The sequence below is a fragment of the Schistocerca gregaria genome, chromosome 5 (genome assembly GCF_023897955.1).
Source record: "Schistocerca gregaria isolate iqSchGreg1 chromosome 5, iqSchGreg1.2, whole genome shotgun sequence".
Lineage (NCBI taxonomy): Eukaryota > Metazoa > Arthropoda > Insecta > Orthoptera > Acrididae > Schistocerca > Schistocerca gregaria.
In genome coordinates, this window is record NC_064924.1 from 74546051 (window position 1) to 74570537 (window position 24487).

The window sequence follows — 24487 nt, forward strand, 5'->3', positions numbered from 1 at the left end:
ATTTCACATCTTACGTTTAATACAGTGGTTTAAAATGCTTGTGGAAGCATCTTTGTCGCACCTGAGAGTTTGTATGAAAAGAGGACTGGCAGGTGTAGTGACATAAAATTTAAAAGAAGAGAGGGAGCCAACAGCACCCGGTGTTCCCAGGCGGTCACCCATCCAAGTACTAACCAGGCCCGATGTTGCTTAACTTCGGTGATCGGACGAGAACCGGTGTATTCAACATGGTATGGCCGTTGGCGTCCTTATACAGTAGCCGCACGGCAGAAGAAGGCTTCGCCTCTCCTCCCAACACACGCAATCTCCGTTTTCGGTGGCACATTTGACGCAAAGCACGTCCTTCCACCTCGAAGGCGACGCGCTGTGCGGCGCGCCGCCACGTGGGTCAGACGCACAACACAGCTGCTCGTTGCACCGCCTGTCATTCGTTTGTTCGACAAAGTATCCATCTCTTGTAGCGACGAAAGGTAAATTTTTGTTTACAAATTTGCCGTTGTGCACTGCTACAAAACAATATGCCCTGACGTATTTCACAACATTTCTGTCACTTCACACTGTTTTGTTATTTCCAGAGACTCTTTGGAAGTCTTCCTTGGCGCACTCTTTTCAAATTGAGCTCCTTAATATCGTATCTTACGATAGTTTAAAATCAGTATGGAAGCATCTATGTCACATGAGAAAGGTAGCATGAAAAAAGGGCTGGCAGGGGTAGTGACAAGAAAGCAAGAAATGAAGACAGAGGGAAGCGGTCTCACCTGCCTGACACGCGTCGCGCTTCCAGATATTTGCGTAATTCGCACGGTGCATTCTCGGCTGTCCCCTTCCGTCCCGACTTGTCCCGACTTTGCTCGACTGCCGCTCGCTGCCGCTCGGGTCGTGGTCCATATGACAGCACAAGTACGAGAAGCATCTGCGAGATGGGCGCGGGCCGAACCGACGTGTCCGAGGCGCCGTGTGCGGCCGTTCGGAGCTACCAGAGCCGCTCTGTGCTGCGCCGTGCCGTGGAAAGGTGCGAAAACATGCACACAAGACACAGGCTGTTCGGCAAAGTATCCATCTCTTGTAGCGACGAAAGGTAAATTTTTGTTTACAAATTTGCCGTTGTGCACTGCTACAAAATTGGAATTTAGCGCTCCTACAAAACAGTAGGCTCTGACGCATTTTAAGAGCACATCCGTCGATTCGCAGTGTTTCGTTATTTTCAACGAGTTCCTAGCACTCTTCCTCCGCGCATTCTTGTTCAAACTGAGTTCATTGCTGTAATTTCACATCTTACGTTTAATACAGTGGTTTAAAATGCTTGTGGAAGCATCTTTGTCGCACCTGAGAGTTTGTATGAAAAGAGGACTGGCAGGTGTAGTGACATAAAATTTAAAAGAAGAGAGGGAGCCAACAGCACCCGGTGTTCCCAGGCGGTCACCCATCCAAGTACTAACCAGGCCCGATGTTGCTTAACTTCGGTGATCGGACGAGAACCGGTGTATTCAACATGGTATGGCCGTTGGCGTCCTTATACAGTAGCCGCACGGCAGAAGAAGGCTTCGCCTCTCCTCCCAACACACGCAATCTCCGTTTTCGGTGGCACATTTGACGCAAAGCACGTCCTTCCACCTCGAAGGCGACGCGCTGTGCGGCGCGCCGCCACGTGGGTCAGACGCACAACACAGCTGCTCGTTGCACCGCCTGTCATTCGTTTGTTCGACAAAGTATCCATCTCTTGTAGCGACGAAAGGTAAATTTTTGTTTACAAATTTGCCGTTGTGCACTGCTACAAAACAATATGCCCTGACGTATTTCACAACATTTCTGTCACTTCACACTGTTTTGTTATTTCCAGAGACTCTTTGGAAGTCTTCCTTGGCGCACTCTTTTCAAATTGAGCTCCTTAATATCGTATCTTACGATAGTTTAAAATCAGTATGGAAGCATCTATGTCACATGAGAAAGGTAGCATGAAAAAAGGGCTGGCAGGGGTAGTGACAAGAAAGCAAGAAATGAAGACAGAGGGAAGCGGTCTCACCTGCCTGACACGCGTCGCGCTTCCAGATATTTGCGTAATTCGCACGGTGCATTCTCGGCTGTCCCCTTCCGTCCCGACTTGTCCCGACTTTGCTCGACTGCCGCTCGCTGCCGCTCGGGTCGTGGTCCATATGACAGCACAAGTACGAGAAGCATCTGCGAGATGGGCGCGGGCCGAACCGACGTGTCCGAGGCGCCGTGTGCGGCCGTTCGGAGCTACCAGAGCCGCTCTGTGCTGCGCCGTGCCGTGGAAAGGTGCGAAAACATGCACACAAGACACAGGCTGTTCGGCAAAGTATCCATCTCTTGTAGCGACGAAAGGTAAATTTTTGTTTACAAATTTGCCGTTGTGCACTGCTACAAAATTGGAATTTAGCGCTCCTACAAAACAGTAGGCTCTGACGCATTTTAAGAGCACATCCGTCGATTCGCAGTGTTTCGTTATTTTCAACGAGTTCCTAGCACTCTTCCTCCGCGCATTCTTGTTCAAACTGAGTTCATTGCTGTAATTTCACATCTTACGTTTAATACAGTGGTTTAAAATGCTTGTGGAAGCATCTTTGTCGCACCTGAGAGTTTGTATGAAAAGAGGACTGGCAGGTGTAGTGACATAAAATTTAAAAGAAGAGAGGGAGCCAACAGCACCCGGTGTTCCCAGGCGGTCACCCATCCAAGTACTAACCAGGCCCGATGTTGCTTAACTTCGGTGATCGGACGAGAACCGGTGTATTCAACATGGTATGGCCGTTGGCGTCCTTATACAGTAGCCGCACGGCAGAAGAAGGCTTCGCCTCTCCTCCCAACACACGCAATCTCCGTTTTCGGTGGCACATTTGACGCAAAGCACGTCCTTCCACCTCGAAGGCGACGCGCTGTGCGGCGCGCCGCCACGTGGGTCAGACGCACAACACAGCTGCTCGTTGCACCGCCTGTCATTCGTTTGTTCGACAAAGTATCCATCTCTTGTAGCGACGAAAGGTAAATTTTTGTTTACAAATTTGCCGTTGTGCACTGCTACAAAACAATATGCCCTGACGTATTTCACAACATTTCTGTCACTTCACACTGTTTTGTTATTTCCAGAGACTCTTTGGAAGTCTTCCTTGGCGCACTCTTTTCAAATTGAGCTCCTTAATATCGTATCTTACGATAGTTTAAAATCAGTATGGAAGCATCTATGTCACATGAGAAAGGTAGCATGAAAAAAGGGCTGGCAGGGGTAGTGACAAGAAAGCAAGAAATGAAGACAGAGGGAAGCGGTCTCACCTGCCTGACACGCGTCGCGCTTCCAGATATTTGCGTAATTCGCACGGTGCATTCTCGGCTGTCCCCTTCCGTCCCGACTTGTCCCGACTTTGCTCGACTGCCGCTCGCTGCCGCTCGGGTCGTGGTCCATATGACAGCACAAGTACGAGAAGCATCTGCGAGATGGGCGCGGGCCGAACCGACGTGTCCGAGGCGCCGTGTGCGGCCGTTCGGAGCTACCAGAGCCGCTCTGTGCTGCGCCGTGCCGTGGAAAGGTGCGAAAACATGCACACAAGACACAGGCTGTTCGGCAAAGTATCCATCTCTTGTAGCGACGAAAGGTAAATTTTTGTTTACAAATTTGCCGTTGTGCACTGCTACAAAATTGGAATTTAGCGCTCCTACAAAACAGTAGGCTCTGACGCATTTTAAGAGCACATCCGTCGATTCGCAGTGTTTCGTTATTTTCAACGAGTTCCTAGCACTCTTCCTCCGCGCATTCTTGTTCAAACTGAGTTCATTGCTGTAATTTCACATCTTACGTTTAATACAGTGGTTTAAAATGCTTGTGGAAGCATCTTTGTCGCACCTGAGAGTTTGTATGAAAAGAGGACTGGCAGGTGTAGTGACATAAAATTTAAAAGAAGAGAGGGAGCCAACAGCACCCGGTGTTCCCAGGCGGTCACCCATCCAAGTACTAACCGGGCCCGATGTTGCTTAACTTCGGTGATCGGACGAGAACCGGTGTGTTCAACATGGTATGGCCGTTGGCGTCCTTATACAGTAGCCGCACGGCAGAAGAAGGCTTCGCCTCTCCTCCCAACACACGCAATCTCCGTTTTCGGTGGCACATTTGACGCAAAGCACGTCCTTCCACCTCGAAGGCGACGCGCTGTGCGGCGCGCCGCCACGTGGGTCAGACGCACAACACAGCTGCTCGTTGCACCGCCTGTCATTCGTTTGTTCGACAAAGTATCCATCTCGTGTAGCGACGAAAGGTAAATTTTTGTTTACAAATTTGCCGTTGTGCACTGCTACAAAACAATATGCCCTGACGTATTTCACAACAATTCTGTCACTTCACACTGTTTTGTTATTTCCAGAGACTCTTTGGAAGTCTTCCTTGGCGCACTCTTTTCAAATTGAGCTCCTTAATATCGTATCTTACGATAGTTTAAAATCAGTATGGAAGCATCTATGTCACATGAGAAAGGTAGCATGAAAAAAGGGCTGGCAGGGGTAGTGACAAGAAAGCAAGAAATGAAGACAGAGGGAAGCGGTCTCACCTGCCTGACACGCGTCGCGCTTCCAGATATTTGCGTAATTCGCACGGTGCATTCTCGGCTGTCCCCTTCCGTCCCGACTTGTCCCGACTTTGCTCGACTGCCGCTCGCTGCCGCTCGGGTCGTGGTCCATATGACAGCACAAGTACGAGAAGCATCTGCGAGATGGGCGCGGGCCGAACCGACGTGTCCGAGGCGCCGTGTGCGGCCGTTCGGAGCTACCAGAGCCGCTCTGTGCTGCGCCGTGCCGTGGAAAGGTGCGAAAACATGCACACAAGACACAGGCTGTTCGGCAAAGTATCCATCTCTTGTAGCGACGAAAGGTAAATTTTTGTTTACAAATTTGCCGTTGTGCACTGCTACAAAATTGGAATTTAGCGCTCCTACAAAACAGTAGGCTCTGACGCATTTTAAGAGCACATCCGTCGATTCGCAGTGTTTCGTTATTTTCAACGAGTTCCTAGCACTCTTCCTCCGCGCATTCTTGTTCAAACTGAGTTCATTGCTGTAATTTCACATCTTACGTTTAATACAGTGGTTTAAAATGCTTGTGGAAGCATCTTTGTCGCACCTGAGAGTTTGTATGAAAAGAGGACTGGCAGGTGTAGTGACATAAAATTTAAAAGAAGAGAGGGAGCCAACAGCACCCGGTGTTCCCAGGCGGTCACCCATCCAAGTACTAACCAGGCCCGATGTTGCTTAACTTCGGTGATCGGACGAGAACCGGTGTATTCAACATGGTATGGCCGTTGGCGTCCTTATACAGTAGCCGCACGGCAGAAGAAGGCTTCGCCTCTCCTCCCAACACACGCAATCTCCGTTTTCGGTGGCACATTTGACGCAAAGCACGTCCTTCCACCTCGAAGGCGACGCGCTGTGCGGCGCGCCGCCACGTGGGTCAGACGCACAACACAGCTGCTCGTTGCACCGCCTGTCATTCGTTTGTTCGACAAAGTATCCATCTCTTGTAGCGACGAAAGGTAAATTTTTGTTTACAAATTTGCCGTTGTGCACTGCTACAAAACAATATGCCCTGACGTATTTCACAACATTTCTGTCACTTCACACTGTTTTGTTATTTCCAGAGACTCTTTGGAAGTCTTCCTTGGCGCACTCTTTTCAAATTGAGCTCCTTAATATCGTATCTTACGATAGTTTAAAATCAGTATGGAAGCATCTATGTCACATGAGAAAGGTAGCATGAAAAAAGGGCTGGCAGGGGTAGTGACAAGAAAGCAAGAAATGAAGACAGAGGGAAGCGGTCTCACCTGCCTGACACGCGTCGCGCTTCCAGATATTTGCGTAATTCGCACGGTGCATTCTCGGCTGTCCCCTTCCGTCCCGACTTGTCCCGACTTTGCTCGACTGCCGCTCGCTGCCGCTCGGGTCGTGGTCCATATGACAGCACAAGTACGAGAAGCATCTGCGAGATGGGCGCGGGCCGAACCGACGTGTCCGAGGCGCCGTGTGCGGCCGTTCAGAGCTACCAGAGCCGCTCTGTGCTGCGCCGTGCCGTGGAAAGGTGCGAAAACATGCACACAAGACACAGGCTGTTCGGCAAAGTATCCATCTCTTGTAGCGACGAAAGGTAAATTTTTGTTTACAAATTTGCCGTTGTGCACTGCTACAAAATTGGAATTTAGCGCTCCTACAAAACAGTAGGCTCTGACGCATTTTAAGAGCACATCCGTCGATTCGCAGTGTTTCGTTATTTTCAACGAGTTCCTAGCACTCTTCCTCCGCGCATTCTTGTTCAAACTGAGTTCATTGCTGTAATTTCACATCTTACGTTTAATACAGTGGTTTAAAATGCTTGTGGAAGCATCTTTGTCGCACCTGAGAGTTTGTATGAAAAGAGGACTGGCAGGTGTAGTGACATAAAATTTAAAAGAAGAGAGGGAGCCAACAGCACCCGGTGTTCCCAGGCGGTCACCCATCCAAGTACTAACCGGGCCCGATGTTGCTTAACTTCGGTGATCGGACGAGAACCGGTGTATTCAACATGGTATGGCCGTTGGCGTCCTTATACAGTAGCCGCACGGCAGAAGAAGGCTTCGCCTCTCCTCCCAACACACGCAATCTCCGTTTTCGGTGGCACATTTGACGCAAAGCACGTCCTTCCACCTCGAAGGCGACGCGCTGTGCGGCGCGCCGCCACGTGGGTCAGACGCACAACACAGCTGCTCGTTGCACCGCCTGTCATTCGTTTGTTCGACAAAGTATCCATCTCTTGTAGCGACGAAAGGTAAATTTTTGTTTACAAATTTGCCGTTGTGCACTGCTACAAAACAATATGCCCTGACGTATTTCACAACATTTCTGTCACTTCACACTGTTTTGTTATTTCCAGAGACTCTTTGGAAGTCTTCCTTGGCGCACTCTTTTCAAATTGAGCTCCTTAATATCGTATCTTACGATAGTTTAAAATCAGTATGGAAGCATCTATGTCACATGAGAAAGGTAGCATGAAAAAAGGGCTGGCAGGGGTAGTGACAAGAAAGCAAGAAATGAAGACAGAGGGAAGCGGTCTCACCTGCCTGACACGCGTCGCGCTTCCAGATATTTGCGTAATTCGCACGGTGCATTCTCGGCTGTCCCCTTCCGTCCCGACTTGTCCCGACTTTGCTCGACTACCGCTCGCTGCCGCTCGGGTCGTGGTCCATATGACAGCACAAGTACGAGAAGCATCTGCGAGATGGGCGCGGGCCGAACCGACGTGTCCGAGGCGCCGTGTGCGGCCGTTCGGAGCTACCAGAGCCGCTCTGTGCTGCGCCGTGCCGTGGAAAGGTGCGAAAACATGCACACAAGACACAGGCTGTTCGGCAAAGTATCCATCTCTTGTAGCGACGAAAGGTAAATTTTTGTTTACAAATTTGCCGTTGTGCACTGCTACAAAATTGGAATTTAGCGCTCCTACAAAACAGTAGGCTCTGACGCATTTTAAGAGCACATCCGTCGATTCGCAGTGTTTCGTTATTTTCAACGAGTTCCTAGCACTCTTCCTCCGCGCATTCTTGTTCAAACTGAGTTCATTGCTGTAATTTCACATCTTACGTTTAATACAGTGGTTTAAAATGCTTGTGGAAGCATCTTTGTCGCACCTGAGAGTTTGTATGAAAAGAGGACTGGCAGGTGTAGTGACATAAAATTTAAAAGAAGAGAGGGAGCCAACAGCACCCGGTGTTCCCAGGCGGTCACCCATCCAAGTACTAACCAGGCCCGATGTTGCTTAACTTCGGTGATCGGACGAGAACCGGTGTATTCAACATGGTATGGCCGTTGGCGTCCTTATACAGTAGCCGCACGGCAGAAGAAGGATTCGCCTCTCCTCCCAACACACGCAATCTCCGTTTTCGGTGGCACATTTGACGCAAAGCACGTCCTTCCACCTCGAAGGCGACGCGCTGTGCGGCGCGCCGCCACGTGGGTCAGACGCACAACACAGCTGCTCGTTGCACCGCCTGTCATTCGTTTGTTCGACAAAGTATCCATCTCTTGTAGCGACGAAAGGTAAATTTTTGTTTACAAATTTGCCGTTGTGCACTGCTACAAAACAATATGCCCTGACGTATTTCACAACATTTCTGTCACTTCACACTGTTTTGTTATTTCCAGAGACTCTTTGGAAGTCTTCCTTGGCGCACTCTTTTCAAATTGAGCTCCTTAATATCGTATCTTACGATAGTTTAAAATCAGTATGGAAGCATCTATGTCACATGAGAAAGGTAGCATGAAAAAAGGGCTGGCAGGGGTAGTGACAAGAAAGCAAGAAATGAAGACAGAGGGAAGCGGTCTCACCTGCCTGACACGCGTCGCGCTTCCAGATATTTGCGTAATTCGCACGGTGCATTCTCGGCTGTCCCCTTCCGTCCCGACTTGTCCCGACTTTGCTCGACTGCCGCTCGCTGCCGCTCGGGTCGTGGTCCATATGACAGCACAAGTACGAGAAGCATCTGCGAGATGGGCGCGGGCCGAACCGACGTGTCCGAGGCGCCGTGTGCGGCCGTTCAGAGCTACCAGAGCCGCTCTGTGCTGCGCCGTGCCGTGGAAAGGTGCGAAAACATGCACACAAGACACAGGCTGTTCGGCAAAGTATCCATCTCTTGTAGCGACGAAAGGTAAATTTTTGTTTACAAATTTGCCGTTGTGCACTGCTACAAAATTGGAATTTAGCGCTCCTACAAAACAGTAGGCTCTGACGCATTTTAAGAGCACATCCGTCGATTCGCAGTGTTTCGTTATTTTCAACGAGTTCCTAGCACTCTTCCTCCGCGCATTCTTGTTCAAACTGAGTTCATTGCTGTAATTTCACATCTTACGTTTAATACAGTGGTTTAAAATGCTTGTGGAAGCATCTTTGTCGCACCTGAGAGTTTGTATGAAAAGAGGACTGGCAGGTGTAGTGACATAAAATTTAAAAGAAGAGAGGGAGCCAACAGCACCCGGTGTTCCCAGGCGGTCACCCATCCAAGTACTAACCGGGCCCGATGTTGCTTAACTTCGGTGATCGGACGAGAACCGGTGTATTCAACATGGTATGGCCGTTGGCGTCCTTATACAGTAGCCGCACGGCAGAAGAAGGCTTCGCCTCTCCTCCCAACACACGCAATCTCCGTTTTCGGTGGCACATTTGACGCAAAGCACGTCCTTCCACCTCGAAGGCGACGCGCTGTGCGGCGCGCCGCCACGTGGGTCAGACGCACAACACAGCTGCTCGTTGCACCGCCTGTCATTCGTTTGTTCGACAAAGTATCCATCTCTTGTAGCGACGAAAGGTAAATTTTTGTTTACAAATTTGCCGTTGTGCACTGCTACAAAACAATATGCCCTGACGTATTTCACAACATTTCTGTCACTTCACACTGTTTTGTTATTTCCAGAGACTCTTTGGAAGTCTTCCTTGGCGCACTCTTTTCAAATTGAGCTCCTTAATATCGTATCTTACGATAGTTTAAAATCAGTATGGAAGCATCTATGTCACATGAGAAAGGTAGCATGAAAAAAGGGCTGGCAGGGGTAGTGACAAGAAAGCAAGAAATGAAGACAGAGGGAAGCGGTCTCACCTGCCTGACACGCGTCGCGCTTCCAGATATTTGCGTAATTCGCACGGTGCATTCTCGGCTGTCCCCTTCCGTCCCGACTTGTCCCGACTTTGCTCGACTGCCGCTCGCTGCCGCTCGGGTCGTGGTCCATATGACAGCACAAGTACGAGAAGCATCTGCGAGATGGGCGCGGGCCGAACCGACGTGTCCGAGGCGCCGTGTGCGGCCGTTCGGAGCTACCAGAGCCGCTCTGTGCTGCGCCGTGCCGTGGAAAGGTGCGAAAACATGCACACAAGACACAGGCTGTTCGGCAAAGTATCCATCTCTTGTAGCGACGAAAGGTAAATTTTTGTTTACAAATTTGCCGTTGTGCACTGCTACAAAATTGGAATTTAGCGCTCCTACAAAACAGTAGGCTCTGACGCATTTTAAGAGCACATCCGTCGGTTCGCAGTGTTTCGTTATTTTCAACGAGTTCCTAGCACTCTTCCTCCGCGCATTCTTGTTCAAACTGAGTTCATTGCTGTAATTTCACATCTTACGTTTAATACAGTGGTTTAAAATGCTTGTGGAAGCATCTTTGTCACACCTGAGAGTTTGTATGAAAAGAGGACTGGCAGGTGTAGTGACATAAAATTTAAAAGAAGAGAGGGAGCCAACAGCACCCGGTGTTCCCAGGCGGTCACCCATCCAAGTACTAACCGGGCCCGATGTTGCTTAACTTCGGTGATCGGACGAGAACCGGTGTATTCAACATGGTATGGCCGTTGGCGTCCTTATACAGTAGCCGCACGGCAGAAGAAGGCTTCGCCTCTCCTCCCAACACACGCAATCTCCGTTTTCGGTGGCACATTTGACGCAAAGCACGTCCTTCCACCTCGAAGGCGACGCGCTGTGCGGCGCGCCGCCACGTGGGTCAGACGCACAACACAGCTGCTCGTTGCACCGCCTGTCATTCGTTTGTTCGACAAAGTATCCATCTCTTGTAGCGACGAAAGGTAAATTTTTGTTTACAAATTTGCCGTTGTGCACTGCTACAAAACAATATGCCCTGACGTATTTCACAACATTTCTGTCACTTCACACTGTTTTGTTATTTCCAGAGACTCTTTGGAAGTCTTCCTTGGCGCACTCTTTTCAAATTGAGCTCCTTAATATCGTATCTTACGATAGTTTAAAATCAGTATGGAAGCATCTATGTCACATGAGAAAGGTAGCATGAAAAAAGGGCTGGCAGGGGTAGTGACAAGAAAGCAAGAAATGAAGACAGAGGGAAGCGGTCTCACCTGCCTGACACGCGTCGCGCTTCCAGATATTTGCGTAATTCGCACGGTGCATTCTCGGCTGTCCCCTTCCGTCCCGACTTGTCCCGACTTTGCTCGACTGCCGCTCGCTGCCGCTCGGGTCGTGGTCCATATGACAGCACAAGTACGAGAAGCATCTGCGAGATGGGCGCGGGCCGAACCGACGTGTCCGAGGCGCCGTGTGCGGCCGTTCGGAGCTACCAGAGCCGCTCTGTGCTGCGCCGTGCCGTGGAAAGGTGCGAAAACATGCACACAAGACACAGGCTGTTCGGCAAAGTATCCATCTCTTGTAGCGACGAAAGGTAAATTTTTGTTTACAAATTTGCCGTTGTGCACTGCTACAAAATTGGAATTTAGCGCTCCTACAAAACAGTAGGCTCTGACGCATTTTAAGAGCACATCCGTCGATTCGCAGTGTTTCGTTATTTTCAACGAGTTCCTAGCACTCTTCCTCCGCGCATTCTTGTTCAAACTGAGTTCATTGCTGTAATTTCACATCTTATGTTTAATACAGTGGTTTAAAATGCTTGTGGAAGCATCTTTGTCGCACCTGAGAGTTTGTATGAAAAGAGGACTGGCAGGTGTAGTGACATAAAATTTAAAAGAAGAGAGGGAGCCAACAGCACCCGGTGTTCCCAGGCGGTCACCCATCCAAGTACACTAGATCGCGTGTTTTGCTTAACTTCGGTGATCGGACGAGAACCGGTGTATTCAACATGGTATGGCCGTTGGCGTCCTTATACAGTAGCCGCACGGCAGAAGAAGGCTTCGCCTCTCCTCCCAACACACGCAATCTCCGTTTTCGGTGGCACATTTGACGCAAAGCACGTCCTTCCACCTCGAAGGCGACGCGCTGTGCGGCGCGCCGCCACGTGGGTCAGACGCACAACACAGCTGCTCGTTGCACCGCCTGTCATTCGTTTGTTCGACAAAGTATCCATCTCTTGTAGCGACGAAAGGTAAATTTTTGTTTACAAATTTGCCGTTGTGCACTGCTACAAAACAATATGCCCTGACGTATTTCACAACATTTCTGTCACTTCACACTGTTTTGTTATTTCCAGAGACTCTTTGGAAGTCTTCCTTGGCGCACTCTTTTCAAATTGAGCTCCTTAATATCGTATCTTACGATAGTTTAAAATCAGTATGGAAGCATCTATGTCACATGAGAAAGGTAGCATGAAAAAAGGGCTGGCAGGGGTAGTGACAAGAAAGCAAGAAATGAAGACAGAGGGAAGCGGTCTCACCTGCCTGACACGCGTCGCGCTTCCAGATATTTGCGTAATTCGCACGGTGCATTCTCGGCTGTCCCCTTCCGTCCCGACTTGTCCCGACTTTGCTCGACTGCCGCTCGCTGCCGCTCGGGTCGTGGTCCATATGACAGCACAAGTACGAGAAGCATCTGCGAGATGGGCGCGGGCCGAACCGACGTGTCCGAGGCGCCGTGTGCGGCCGTTCGGAGCTACCAGAGCCGCTCTGTGCTGCGCCGTGCCGTGGAAAGGTGCGAAAACATGCACACAAGACACAGGCTGTTCGGCAAAGTATCCATCTCTTGTAGCGACGAAAGGTAAATTTTTGTTTACAAATTTGCCGTTGTGCACTGCTACAAAATTGGAATTTAGCGCTCCTACAAAACAGTAGGCTCTGACGCATTTTAAGAGCACATCCGTCGATTCGCAGTGTTTCGTTATTTTCAACGAGTTCCTAGCACTCTTCCTCCGCGCATTCTTGTTCAAACTGAGTTCATTGCTGTAATTTCACATCTTACGTTTAATACAGTGGTTTAAAATGCTTGTGGAAGCATCTTTGTCGCACCTGAGAGTTTGTATGAAAAGAGGACTGGCAGGTGTAGTGACATAAAATTTAAAAGAAGAGAGGGAGCCAACAGCACCCGGTGTTCCCAGGCGGTCACCCATCCAAGTACTAACCGGGCCCGATGTTGCTTAACTTCGGTGATCGGACGAGAACCGGTGTATTCAACATGGTATGGCCGTTGGCGTCCTTATACAGTAGCCGCACGGCAGAAGAAGGCTTCGCCTCTCCTCCCAACACACGCAATCTCCGTTTTCGGTGGCACATTTGACGCAAAGCACGTCCTTCCACCTCGAAGGCGACGCGCTGTGCGGCGCGCCGCCACGTGGGTCAGACGCACAACACAGCTGCTCGTTGCACCGCCTGTCATTCGTTTGTTCGACAAAGTATCCATCTCTTGTAGCGACGAAAGGTAAATTTTTGTTTACAAATTTGCCGTTGTGCACTGCTACAAAACAATATGCCCTGACGTATTTCACAACATTTCTGTCACTTCACACTGTTTTGTTATTTCCAGAGACTCTTTGGAAGTCTTCCTTGGCGCACTCTTTTCAAATTGAGCTCCTTAATATCGTATCTTACGATAGTTTAAAATCAGTATGGAAGCATCTATGTCACATGAGAAAGGTAGCATGAAAAAAGGGCTGGCAGGGGTAGTGACAAGAAAGCAAGAAATGAAGACAGAGGGAAGCGGTCTCACCTGCCTGACACGCGTCGCGCTTCCAGATATTTGCGTAATTCGCACGGTGCATTCTCGGCTGTCCCCTTCCGTCCCGACTTGTCCCGACTTTGCTCGACTGCCGCTCGCTGCCGCTCGGGTCGTGGTCCATATGACAGCACAAGTACGAGAAGCATCTGCGAGATGGGCGCGGGCCGAACCGACGTGTCCGAGGCGCCGTGTGCGGCCGTTCGGAGCTACCAGAGCCGCTCTGTGCTGCGCCGTGCCGTGGAAAGGTGCGAAAACATGCACACAAGACACAGGCTGTTCGGCAAAGTATCCATCTCTTGTAGCGACGAAAGGTAAATTTTTGTTTACAAATTTGCCGTTGTGCACTGCTACAAAATTGGAATTTAGCGCTCCTACAAAACAGTAGGCTCTGACGCATTTTAAGAGCACATCCGTCGATTCGCAGTGTTTCGTTATTTTCAACGAGTTCCTAGCACTCTTCCTCCGCGCATTCTTGTTCAAACTGAGTTCATTGCTGTAATTTCACATCTTACGTTTAATACAGTGGTTTAAAATGCTTGTGGAAGCATCTTTGTCGCACCTGAGAGTTTGTATGAAAAGAGGACTGGCAGGTGTAGTGACATAAAATTTAAAAGAAGAGAGGGAGCCAACAGCACCCGGTGTTCCCAGGCGGTCACCCATCCAAGTACTAACCGGGCCCGATGTTGCTTAACTTCGGTGATCGGACGAGAACCGGTGTATTCAACATGGTATGGCCGTTGGCGTCCTTATACAGTAGCCGCACGGCAGAAGAAGGCTTCGCCTCTCCTCCCAACACACGCAATCTCCGTTTTCGGTGGCACATTTGACGCAAAGCACGTCCTTCCACCTCGAAGGCGACGCGCTGTGCGGCGCGCCGCCACGTGGGTCAGACGCACAACACAGCTGCTCGTTGCACCGCCTGTCATTCGTTTGTTCGACAAAGTATCCATCTCTTGTAGCGACGAAAGGTAAATTTTTGTTTACAAATTTGCCGTTGTGCACTGCTACAAAACAATATGCCCTGACGTATTTCACAACATTTCTGTCACTTCACACTGTTTTGTTATTTCCAGAGACTCTTTGGAAGTCTTCCTTGGCGCACTCTTTTCAAATTGAGCTCCTTAATATCGTATCTTACGATAGTTTAAAATCAGTATGGAAGCATCTATGTCACATGAGAAAGGTAGCATGAAAAAAGGGCTGGCAGGGGTAGTGACAAGAAAGCAAGAAATGAAGACAGAGGGAAGCGGTCTCACCTGCCTGACACGCGTCGCGCTTCCAGATATTTGCGTAATTCGCACGGTGCATTCTCGGCTGTCCCCTTCCGTCCCGACTTGTCCCGACTTTGCTCGACTGCCGCTCGCTGCCGCTCGGGTCGTGGTCCATATGACAGCACAAGTACGAGAAGCATCTGCGAGATGGGCGCGGGCCGAACCGACGTGTCCGAGGCGCCGTGTGCGGCCGTTCGGAGCTACCAGAGCCGCTCTGTGCTGCGCCGTGCCGTGGAAAGGTGCGAAAACATGCACACAAGACACAGGCTGTTCGGCAAAGTATCCATCTCTTGTAGCGACGAAAGGTAAATTTTTGTTTACAAATTTGCCGTTGTGCACTGCTACAAAATTGGAATTTAGCGCTCCTACAAAACAGTAGGCTCTGACGCATTTTAAGAGCACATCCGTCGATTCGCAGTGTTTCGTTATTTTCAACGAGTTCCTAGCACTCTTCCTCCGCGCATTCTTGTTCAAACTGAGTTCATTGCTGTAATTTCACATCTTACGTTTAATACAGTGGTTTAAAATGCTTGTGGAAGCATCTTTGTCGCACCTGAGAGTTTGTATGAAAAGAGGACTGGCAGGTGTAGTGACATAAAATTTAAAAGAAGAGAGGGAGCCAACAGCACCCGGTGTTCCCAGGCGGTCACCCATCCAAGTACTAACCGGGCCCGATGTTGCTTAACTTCGGTGATCGGACGAGAACCGGTGTATTCAACATGGTATGGCCGTTGGCGTCCTTATACAGTAGCCGCACGGCAGAAGAAGGCTTCGCCTCTCCTCCCAACACACGCAATCTCCGTTTTCGGTGGCACATTTGACGCAAAGCACGTCCTTCCACCTCGAAGGCGACGCGCTGTGCGGCGCGCCGCCACGTGGGTCAGACGCACAACACAGCTGCTCGTTGCACCGCCTGTCATTCGTTTGTTCGACAAAGTATCCATCTCTTGTAGCGACGAAAGGTAAATTTTTGTTTACAAATTTGCCGTTGTGCACTGCTACAAAACAATATGCCCTGACGTATTTCACAACATTTCTGTCACTTCACACTGTTTTGTTATTTCCAGAGACTCTTTGGAAGTCTTCCTTGGCGCACTCTTTTCAAATTGAGCTCCTTAATATCGTATCTTACGATAGTTTAAAATCAGTATGGAAGCATCTATGTCACATGAGAAAGGTAGCATGAAAAAAGGGCTGGCAGGGGTAGTGACAAGAAAGCAAGAAATGAAGACAGAGGGAAGCGGTCTCACCTGCCTGACACGCGTCGCGCTTCCAGATATTTGCGTAATTCGCACGGTGCATTCTCGGCTGTCCCCTTCCGTCCCGACTTGTCCCGACTTTGCTCGACTGCCGCTCGCTGCCGCTCGGGTCGTGGTCCATATGACAGCACAAGTACGAGAAGCATCTGCGAGATGGGCGCGGGCCGAACCGACGTGTCCGAGGCGCCGTGTGCGGCCGTTCGGAGCTACCAGAGCCGCTCTGTGCTGCGCCGTGCCGTGGAAAGGTGCGAAAACATGCACACAAGACACAGGCTGTTCGGCAAAGTATCCATCTCTTGTAGCGACGAAAGGTAAATTTTTGTTTACAAATTTGCCGTTGTGCACTGCTACAAAATTGGAATTTAGCGCTCCTACAAAACAGTAGGCTCTGACGCATTTTAAGAGCACATCCGTCGATTCGCAGTGTTTCGTTATTTTCAACGAGTTCCTAGCACTCTTCCTCCGCGCATTCTTGTTCAAACTGAGTTCATTGCTGTAATTTCACATCTTACGTTTAATACAGTGGTTTAAAATGCTTGTGGAAGCATCTTTGTCGCACCTGAGAGTTTGTATGAAAAGAGGACTGGCAGGTGTAGTGACATAAAATTTAAAAGAAGAGAGGGAGCCAACAGCACCCGGTGTTCCCAGGCGGTCACCCATCCAAGTACTAACCGGGCCCGATGTTGCTTAACTTCGGTGATCGGACGAGAACCGGTGTATTCAACATGGTATGGCCGTTGGCGTCCTTATACAGTAGCCGCACGGCAGAAGAAGGCTTCGCCTCTCCTCCCAACACACGCAATCTCCGTTTTCGGTGGCACATTTGACGCAAAGCACGTCCTTCCACCTCGAAGGCGACGCGCTGTGCGGCGCGCCGCCACGTGGGTCAGACGCACAACACAGCTGCTCGTTGCACCGCCTGTCATTCGTTTGTTCGACAAAGTATCCATCTCTTGTAGCGACGAAAGGTAAATTTTTGTTTACAAATTTGCCGTTGTGCACTGCTACAAAACAATATGCCCTGACGTATTTCACAACATTTCTGTCACTTCACACTGTTTTGTTATTTCCAGAGACTCTTTGGAAGTCTTCCTTGGCGCACTCTTTTCAAATTGAGCTCCTTAATATCGTATCTTACGATAGTTTAAAATCAGTATGGAAGCATCTATGTCACATGAGAAAGGTAGCATGAAAAAAGGGCTGGCAGGGGTAGTGACAAGAAAGCAAGAAATGAAGACAGAGGGAAGCGGTCTCACCTGCCTGACACGCGTCGCGCTTCCAGATATTTGCGTAATTCGCACGGTGCATTCTCGGCTGTCCCCTTCCGTCCCGACTTGTCCCGACTTTGCTCGACTGCCGCTCGCTGCCGCTCGGGTCGTGGTCCATATGACAGCACAAGTACGAGAAGCATCTGCGAGATGGGCGCGGGCCGAACCGACGTGTCCGAGGCGCCGTGTGCGGCCGTTCGGAGCTACCAGAGCCGCTCTGTGCTGCGCCGTGCCGTGGAAAGGTGCGAAAACATGCACACAAGACACAGGCTGTTCGGCAAAGTATCCATCTCTTGTAGCGACGAAAGGTAAATTTTTGTTTACAAATTTGCCGTTGTGCACTGCTACAAAATTGGAATTTAGCGCTCCTACAAAACAGTAGGCTCTGACGCATTTTAAGAGCACATCCGTCGATTCGCAGTGTTTCGTTATTTTCAACGAGTTCCTAGCACTCTTCCTCCGCGCATTCTTGTTCAAACTGAGTTCATTGCTGTAATTTCACATCTTACGTTTAATACAGTGGTTTAAAATGCTTGTGGAAGCATCTTTGTCGCACCTGAGAGTTTGTATGAAAAGAGGACTGGCAGGTGTAGTGACATAAAATTTAAAAGAAGAGAGGGAGCCAACAGCACCCGGTGTTCCCAGGCGGTCACCCATCCAAGTACTAACCGGGCCCGATGTTGCTTAACTTCGGTGATCGGACGAGAACCGGTGTATTCAACATGGTATGGCCGTTGGCGTCCTTATACAGTAGCCGCACGGCAGAAGAAGGCTTCGCCTCTCCTCCCAACACACGCAATCTCCGTTTTCGGTGGCACATTTGACGCAAAGCACGTCCTTCCACCTCGAAGGCGACGCGCTGTGCGGCGCGCCGCCACGTGGGTCAGACGCACAACACAGCTGCTCGTTGCACCGCCTGTCATTCGTTTGTTCGACAAAGTATCCATCTCTTGTAGCGACGAAAGGTAAATTTTTGTTTACAAATTTGCCGTTGTGCACTGCTACAAAACAATATGCCCTGACGTATTTCACAACATTTCTGTCACTTCACACTGTTTTGTTATTTCCAGAGACTCTTTGGAAGTCTTCCTTGGCGCACTCTTTTCAAATTGAGCTCCTTAATATCGTATCTTACGATAGTTTAAAATCAGTATGGAAGCATCTATGTCACATGAGAAAGGTAGCATGAAAAAAGGGCTGGCAGGGGTAGTGACAAGAAAGCAAGAAATGAAGACAGAGGGAAGCGGTCTCACCTGCCTGACACGCGTCGCGCTTCCAGATATTTGCGTAATTCGCACGGTGCATTCTCGGCTGTCCCCTTCCGTCCCGACTTGTCCCGACTTTGCTCGACTGCCGCTCGCTGCCGCTCGGGTCGTGGTCCATATGACAGCACAAGTACGAGAAGCATCTGCGAGATGGGCGCGGGCCGAACCGACGTGTCCGAGGCGCCGTGTGCGGCCGTTCGGAGCTACCAGAGCCGCTCTGTGCTGCGCCGTGCCGTGGAAAGGTGCGAAAACATGCACACAAGACACAGGCTGTTCGGCAAAGTATCCATCTCTTGTAGCGACGAAAGGTAAATTTTTGTTTACAAATTTGCCGTTGTGCACTGCTACAAAATTGGAATTTAGCGCTCCTACAAAACAGTAGGCTCTGACGCATTTTAAGAGCACATCCGTCGATTCGCAGTGTTTCGTTATTTTCAACGAGTTCCTAGCACTCTTCCTCCGCGCATTCTTGTTCAAACTGAGTTCATTGCTGTAATTTCACATCTTACGTTTAATACAGTGGTTTAAAATGCTTGTGGAAGCATCTTTGTCGCACCTGAGAGTTTGTATGAAAAGAGGACTGGCAGGTGTAGTGACATAAAATTTAAAAGAAGAGAGGGAGCCAACAGCACCCGGTGTTCCCAGGCGGTCACCCATCCAAGTACTAACCGGGCCCGATGTTGCTTAACTTCGGTGATCGGACGAGAACCGGTGTATTCAACATGGTATGGCCGTTGGCGTCCTTATACAGTAGCCGCACGGCAGAAGAAGGCTTCGCCTCTCCTCCCAACACACGCAATCTCCGTTTCCGGTGGCACATTTGACGCAAAGCACGTCCTTCCACCTCGAAGGCGACGCGCTGTGCGGCGCGCCGCCACGTGGGTCAGACGCACAACACAGCTGCTCGTTGCACCGCCTGTCATTCGTTTGTTCGACAAAGTATCCATCTCTTGTAGCGACGAAAGGTAAACTTTTGTTTACAAATTTGCCGTTGTGCACTGCTACAAAACAATATGCCCTGACGTATTTCACAACATTTCTGTCACTTCACACTGTTTTGTTATTTCCAGAGACTCTTTGGAAGTCTTCCTTGGCGCACTCTTTTCAAATTGAGCTCCTTAATATCGTATCTTACGATAGTTTAAAATCAGTATGGAAGCATCTATGTCACATGAGAAAGGTAGCATGAAAAAAGGGCTGGCAGGGGTAGTGACAAGAAAGCAAGAAATGAAGACAGAGGGAAGCGGTCTCACCTGCCTGACACGCGTCGCGCTTCCAGATATTTGCGTAATTCGCACGGTGCATTCTCGGCTGTCCCCTTCCGTCCCGACTTGTCCCGACTTTGCTCGACTGCCGCTCGCTGCCGCTCGGGTCGTGGTCCATATGACAGCACAAGTACGAGAAGCATCTGCGAGATGGGCGCGGGCCGAACCGACGTGTCCGAGGCGCCGTGTGCGGCCGTTCGGAGCTACCAGAGCCGCTCTGTGCTGCGCCGTGCCGTGGAAAGGTGCGAAAACATGCACACAAGACACAGGCTGTTCGGCAAAGTATCCATCTCTTGTAGCGACGAAAGGTAAATTTTTGTTTACAAATTTGCCGTTGTGCACTGCTACAAAATTGGAATTTAGCGCTCCTACAAAACAGTAGGCTCTGACGCATTTTAAGAGCACATCCGTCGATTCGCAGTGTTTCGTTATTTTCAACGAGTTCCTAGCACTCTTCCTCCGCGCATTCTTGTTCAAACTGAGTTCATTGCTGTAATTTCACATCTTACGTTTAATACAGTGGTTTAAAATGCTTGTGGAAGCATCTTTGTCGCACCTGAGAGTTTGTATGAAAAGAGGACTGGCAGGTGTAGTGACATAAAATTTAAAAGAAGAGAGGGAGCCAACAGCACCCGGTGTTCCCAGGCGGTCACCCATCCAAGTACTAACCGGGCCCGATGTTGCTTAACTTCGGTGATCGGACGAGAACCGGTGTATTCAACATGGTATGGCCGTTGGCGTCCTTATACAGTAGCCGCACGGCAGAAGAAGGCTTCGCCTCTCCTCCCAACACACGCAATCTCCGTTTTCGGTGGCACATTTGACGCAAAGCACGTCCTTCCACCTCGAAGGCGACGCGCTGTGCGGCGCGCCGCCACGTGGGTCAGACGCACAACACAGCTGCTCGTTGCACCGCCTGTCATTCGTTTGTTCGACAAAGTATCCATCTCTTGTAGCGACGAAAGGTAAATTTTTGTTTACAAATTTGCCGTTGTGCACTGCTACAAAACAATATGCCCTGACGTATTTCACAACATTTCTGTCACTTCACACTGTTTTGTTATTTCCAGAGACTCTTTGGAAGTCTTCCTTGGCGCACTCTTTTCAAATTGAGCTCCTTAATATCGTATCTTACGATAGTTTAAAATCAGTATGGAAGCATCTATGTCACATGAGAAAGGTAGCATGAAAAAAGGGCTGGCAGGGGTAGTGACAAGAAAGCAAGAAATGAAGACAGAGGGAAGCGGTCTCACCTGCCTGACACGCGTCGCGCTTCCAGATATTTGCGTAATTCGCACGGTGCATTCTCGGCTGTCCCCTTCCGTCCCGACTTGTCCCGACTTTGCTCGACTGCCGCTCGCTGCCGCTCGGGTCGTGGTCCATATGACAGCACAAGTACGAGAAGCATCTGCGAGATGGGCGCGGGCCGAACCGACGTGTCCGAGGCGCCGTGTGCGGCCGTTCGGAGCTACCAGAGCCGCTCTGTGCTGCGCCGTGCCGTGGAAAGGTGCGAAAACATGCACACAAGACACAGGCTGTTCGGCAAAGTATCCATCTCTTGTAGCGACGAAAGGTAAATTTTTGTTTACAAATTTGCCGTTGTGCACTGCTACAAAATTGGAATTTAGCGCTCCTACAAAACAGTAGGCTCTGACGCATTTTAAGAGCACATCCGTCGATTCGCAGTGTTTCGTTATTTTCAACGAGTTCCTAGCACTCTTCCTCCGCGCATTCTTGTTCAAACTGAGTTCATTGCTGTAATTTCACATCTTACGTTTAATACAGTGGTTTAAAATGCTTGTGGAAGCATCTTTGTCGCACCTGAGAGTTTGTATGAAAAGAGGACTGGCAGGTGTAGTGACATAAAATTTAAAAGAAGAGAGGGAGCCAACAGCACCCGGTGTTCCCAGGCGGTCACCCATCCAAGTACTAACCGGGCCCGATGTTGCTTAACTTCGGTGATCGGACGAGAACCGGTGTATTCAACATGGTATGGCCGTTGGCGTCCTTATACAGTAGCCGCACGGCAGAAGAAGGCTTCGCCTCTCCTCCCAACACACGCAATCTCCGTTTCCGGTGGCACATTTGACGCAAAGCACGTCCTTCCACCTCGAAGGCGACGCGCTGTGCGGCGCGCCGCCACGTGGGTCAGACGCACAACACAGCTGCTCGTTGCACCGCCTGTCATTCGTTTGTTCGACAAAGTATCCATCTCTTGTAGCGACGAAAGGTAAACTTTTGTTTACAAATTTGCCGTTGTGCACTGCTACAAAACAATATGCCCTGACGTATTTCACAACATTTCTGTCACTTCACACTGTTTTGTTATTTCCAGAGACTCTTTGGAAGTCTTCCTTGGCGCACTCTTTTCAAATTGAGCTCCTTAATATCGTATCTTACGATAGTTTAAAATCAGTATGGAAGCATCTATGTCACATGAGAAAGGTAGCATGAAAAAAGGGCTGGCAGGGGTAGTGACAAGAAAGCAAGAAATGAAGACAGAGGGAAGCGGTCTCACCTGCCTGACACGCGTCGCGCTTCCAGATATTTGCGTAATTCGCACGGTGCATTCTCGGCTGTCCCCTTCCGTCCCGACTTGTCCCGACTTTGCTCGACTGCCGCTCGCTGCCGCTCGGGTCGTGGTCCATATGACAGCACAAGTACGAGAAGCATCTGCGAGATGGGCGCGGGCCGAACCGACGTGTCCGAGGCGCCGTGTGCGGCCGTTCGGAGCTACCAGAGCCGCTCTGTGCTGCGCCGTGCCGTGGAAAGGTGCGAAAACATGCACACAAGACACAGGCTGTTCGGCAAAGTATCCATCTCTTGTAGCGACGAAAGGTAAATTTTTGTTTACAAATTTGCCGTTGTGCACTGCTACAAAATTGGAATTTAGCGCTCCTACAAAACAGTAGGCTCTGACGCATTTTAAGAGCACATCCGTCGATTCGCAGTGTTTCGTTATTTTCAACGAGTTCCTAGCACTCTTCCTCCGCGCATTCTTGTTCAAACTGAGTTCATTGCTGTAATTTCACATCTTACGTTTAATACAGTGGTTTAAAATGCTTGTGGAAGCATCTTTGTCGCACCTGAGAGTTTGTATGAAAAGAGGACTGGCAGGTGTAGTGACATAAAATTTAAAAGAAGAGAGGGAGCCAACAGCACCCGGTGTTCCCAGGCGGTCACCCATCCAAGTACTAACCGGGCCCGATGTTGCTTAACTTCGGTGATCGGACGAGAACCGGTGTGTTCAACATGGTATGGCCGTTGGCGTCCTTATACAGTAGCCGCACGGCAGAAGAAGGCTTCGCCTCTCCTCCCAACACACGCAATCTCCGTTTTCGGTGGCACATTTGACGCAAAGCACGTCCTTCCACCTCGAAGGCGACGCGCTGTGCGGCGCGCCGCCACGTGGGTCAGACGCACAACACAGCTGCTCGTTGCACCGCCTGTCATTCGTTTGTTCGACAAAGTATCCATCTCGTGTAGCGACGAAAGGTAAATTTTTGTTTACAAATTTGCCGTTGTGCACTGCTACAAAACAATATGCCCTGACGTATTTCACAACAATTCTGTCACTTCACACTGTTTTGTTATTTCCAGAGACTCTTTGGAAGTCTTCCTTGGCGCACTCTTTTCAAATTGAGCTCCTTAATATCGTATCTTACGATAGTTTAAAATCAGTATGGAAGCATCTATGTCACATGAGAAAGGTAGCATGAAAAAAGGGCTGGCAGGGGTAGTGACAAGAAAGCAAGAAATGAAGACAGAGGGAAGCGGTCTCACCTGCCTGACACGCGTCGCGCTTCCAGATATTTGCGTAATTCGCACGGTGCATTCTCGGCTGTCCCCTTCCGTCCCGACTTGTCCCGACTTTGCTCGACTGCCGCTCGCTGCCGCTCGGGTCGTGGTCCATATGACAGCACAAGTACGAGAAGCATCTGCGAGATGGGCGCGGGCCGAACCGACGTGTCCGAGGCGCCGTGTGCGGCCGTTCGGAGCTACCAGAGCCGCTCTGTGCTGCGCCGTGCCGTGGAAAGGTGCGAAAACATGCACACAAGACACAGGCTGTTCGGCAAAGTATCCATCTCTTGTAGCGACGAAAGGTAAATTTTTGTTTACAAATTTGCCGTTGTGCACTGCTACAAAATTGGAATTTAGCGCTCCTACAAAACAGTAGGCTCTGACGCATTTTAAGAGCACATCCGTCGATTCGCAGTGTTTCGTTATTTTCAACGAGTTCCTAGCACTCTTCCTCCGCGCATTCTTGTTCAAACTGAGTTCATTGCTGTAATTTCACATCTTACGTTTAATACAGTGGTTTAAAATGCTTGTGGAAGCATCTTTGTCGCACCTGAGAGTTTGTATGAAAAGAGGACTGGCAGGTGTAGTGACATAAAATTTAAAAGAAGAGAGGGAGCCAACAGCACCCGGTGTTCCCAGGCGGTCACCCATCCAAGTACTAACCGGGCCCGATGTTGCTTAACTTCGGTGATCGGACGAGAACCGGTGTATTCAACATGGTATGGCCGTTGGCGTCCTTATACAGTAGCCGCACGGCAGAAGAAGGCTTCGCCTCTCCTCCCAACACACGCAATCTCCGTTTTCGGTGGCACATTTGACGCAAAGCACGTCCTTCCACCTCGAAGGCGACGCGCTGTGCGGCGCGCCGCCACGTGGGTCAGACGCACAACACAGCTGCTCGTTGCACCGCCTGTCATTCGTTTGTTCGACAAAGTATCCAT

The 24487-nt window shown here is 49.9% G+C and overlaps 19 non-coding genes and 1 pseudogene across 19 annotated transcripts; all 20 read right to left on the reverse strand.

The window, feature by feature from the left end:
• Positions 1 to 125: 125 nt before the first annotated feature.
• On the reverse strand, positions 126 to 244 carry LOC126274902 (5S ribosomal RNA). Its single transcript, XR_007550453.1, has one exon. It is a non-coding gene; the product is annotated as a 5S ribosomal RNA (ribosomal RNA).
• A 1146-nt stretch (positions 245 to 1390) lies between these two features.
• LOC126274929 (5S ribosomal RNA) lies at positions 1391 to 1509 on the reverse strand. The gene has a single exon (XR_007550473.1). It is a non-coding gene; the product is annotated as a 5S ribosomal RNA (ribosomal RNA).
• A 1146-nt stretch (positions 1510 to 2655) lies between these two features.
• LOC126274967 (5S ribosomal RNA) lies at positions 2656 to 2774 on the reverse strand. Its single transcript, XR_007550505.1, has one exon. It is a non-coding gene; the product is annotated as a 5S ribosomal RNA (ribosomal RNA).
• A 1146-nt stretch (positions 2775 to 3920) lies between these two features.
• On the reverse strand, positions 3921 to 4039 carry LOC126273747 (5S ribosomal RNA). The gene has a single exon (XR_007549589.1). It is a non-coding gene; the product is annotated as a 5S ribosomal RNA (ribosomal RNA).
• A 1146-nt stretch (positions 4040 to 5185) lies between these two features.
• Positions 5186 to 5304, reverse strand: LOC126274978 (5S ribosomal RNA). Its single transcript, XR_007550516.1, has one exon. It is a non-coding gene; the product is annotated as a 5S ribosomal RNA (ribosomal RNA).
• Positions 5305 to 6450: 1146 nt separating this feature from the next.
• On the reverse strand, positions 6451 to 6569 carry LOC126274701 (5S ribosomal RNA). Its single transcript, XR_007550262.1, has one exon. It is a non-coding gene; the product is annotated as a 5S ribosomal RNA (ribosomal RNA).
• A 1146-nt stretch (positions 6570 to 7715) lies between these two features.
• On the reverse strand, positions 7716 to 7834 carry LOC126274989 (5S ribosomal RNA). The gene has a single exon (XR_007550527.1). It is a non-coding gene; the product is annotated as a 5S ribosomal RNA (ribosomal RNA).
• A 1146-nt stretch (positions 7835 to 8980) lies between these two features.
• Positions 8981 to 9099, reverse strand: LOC126274705 (5S ribosomal RNA). Its single transcript, XR_007550264.1, has one exon. It is a non-coding gene; the product is annotated as a 5S ribosomal RNA (ribosomal RNA).
• Positions 9100 to 10245: 1146 nt separating this feature from the next.
• Positions 10246 to 10364, reverse strand: LOC126274706 (5S ribosomal RNA). Its single transcript, XR_007550265.1, has one exon. It is a non-coding gene; the product is annotated as a 5S ribosomal RNA (ribosomal RNA).
• Positions 10365 to 11510: 1146 nt separating this feature from the next.
• On the reverse strand, positions 11511 to 11629 carry LOC126274328 (5S ribosomal RNA; annotated as a pseudogene).
• Positions 11630 to 12775: 1146 nt separating this feature from the next.
• LOC126274707 (5S ribosomal RNA) lies at positions 12776 to 12894 on the reverse strand. Its single transcript, XR_007550266.1, has one exon. It is a non-coding gene; the product is annotated as a 5S ribosomal RNA (ribosomal RNA).
• A 1146-nt stretch (positions 12895 to 14040) lies between these two features.
• Positions 14041 to 14159, reverse strand: LOC126274708 (5S ribosomal RNA). The gene has a single exon (XR_007550267.1). It is a non-coding gene; the product is annotated as a 5S ribosomal RNA (ribosomal RNA).
• A 1146-nt stretch (positions 14160 to 15305) lies between these two features.
• On the reverse strand, positions 15306 to 15424 carry LOC126274709 (5S ribosomal RNA). The gene has a single exon (XR_007550268.1). It is a non-coding gene; the product is annotated as a 5S ribosomal RNA (ribosomal RNA).
• Positions 15425 to 16570: 1146 nt separating this feature from the next.
• Positions 16571 to 16689, reverse strand: LOC126274710 (5S ribosomal RNA). Its single transcript, XR_007550269.1, has one exon. It is a non-coding gene; the product is annotated as a 5S ribosomal RNA (ribosomal RNA).
• Positions 16690 to 17835: 1146 nt separating this feature from the next.
• Positions 17836 to 17954, reverse strand: LOC126274711 (5S ribosomal RNA). Its single transcript, XR_007550270.1, has one exon. It is a non-coding gene; the product is annotated as a 5S ribosomal RNA (ribosomal RNA).
• Positions 17955 to 19100: 1146 nt separating this feature from the next.
• LOC126274712 (5S ribosomal RNA) lies at positions 19101 to 19219 on the reverse strand. Its single transcript, XR_007550271.1, has one exon. It is a non-coding gene; the product is annotated as a 5S ribosomal RNA (ribosomal RNA).
• Positions 19220 to 20365: 1146 nt separating this feature from the next.
• Positions 20366 to 20484, reverse strand: LOC126274713 (5S ribosomal RNA). The gene has a single exon (XR_007550272.1). It is a non-coding gene; the product is annotated as a 5S ribosomal RNA (ribosomal RNA).
• A 1146-nt stretch (positions 20485 to 21630) lies between these two features.
• On the reverse strand, positions 21631 to 21749 carry LOC126274714 (5S ribosomal RNA). Its single transcript, XR_007550273.1, has one exon. It is a non-coding gene; the product is annotated as a 5S ribosomal RNA (ribosomal RNA).
• A 1146-nt stretch (positions 21750 to 22895) lies between these two features.
• On the reverse strand, positions 22896 to 23014 carry LOC126273749 (5S ribosomal RNA). Its single transcript, XR_007549591.1, has one exon. It is a non-coding gene; the product is annotated as a 5S ribosomal RNA (ribosomal RNA).
• Positions 23015 to 24160: 1146 nt separating this feature from the next.
• LOC126274716 (5S ribosomal RNA) lies at positions 24161 to 24279 on the reverse strand. Its single transcript, XR_007550275.1, has one exon. It is a non-coding gene; the product is annotated as a 5S ribosomal RNA (ribosomal RNA).
• Between the last annotated feature and the right edge of the window lie 208 nt (positions 24280 to 24487).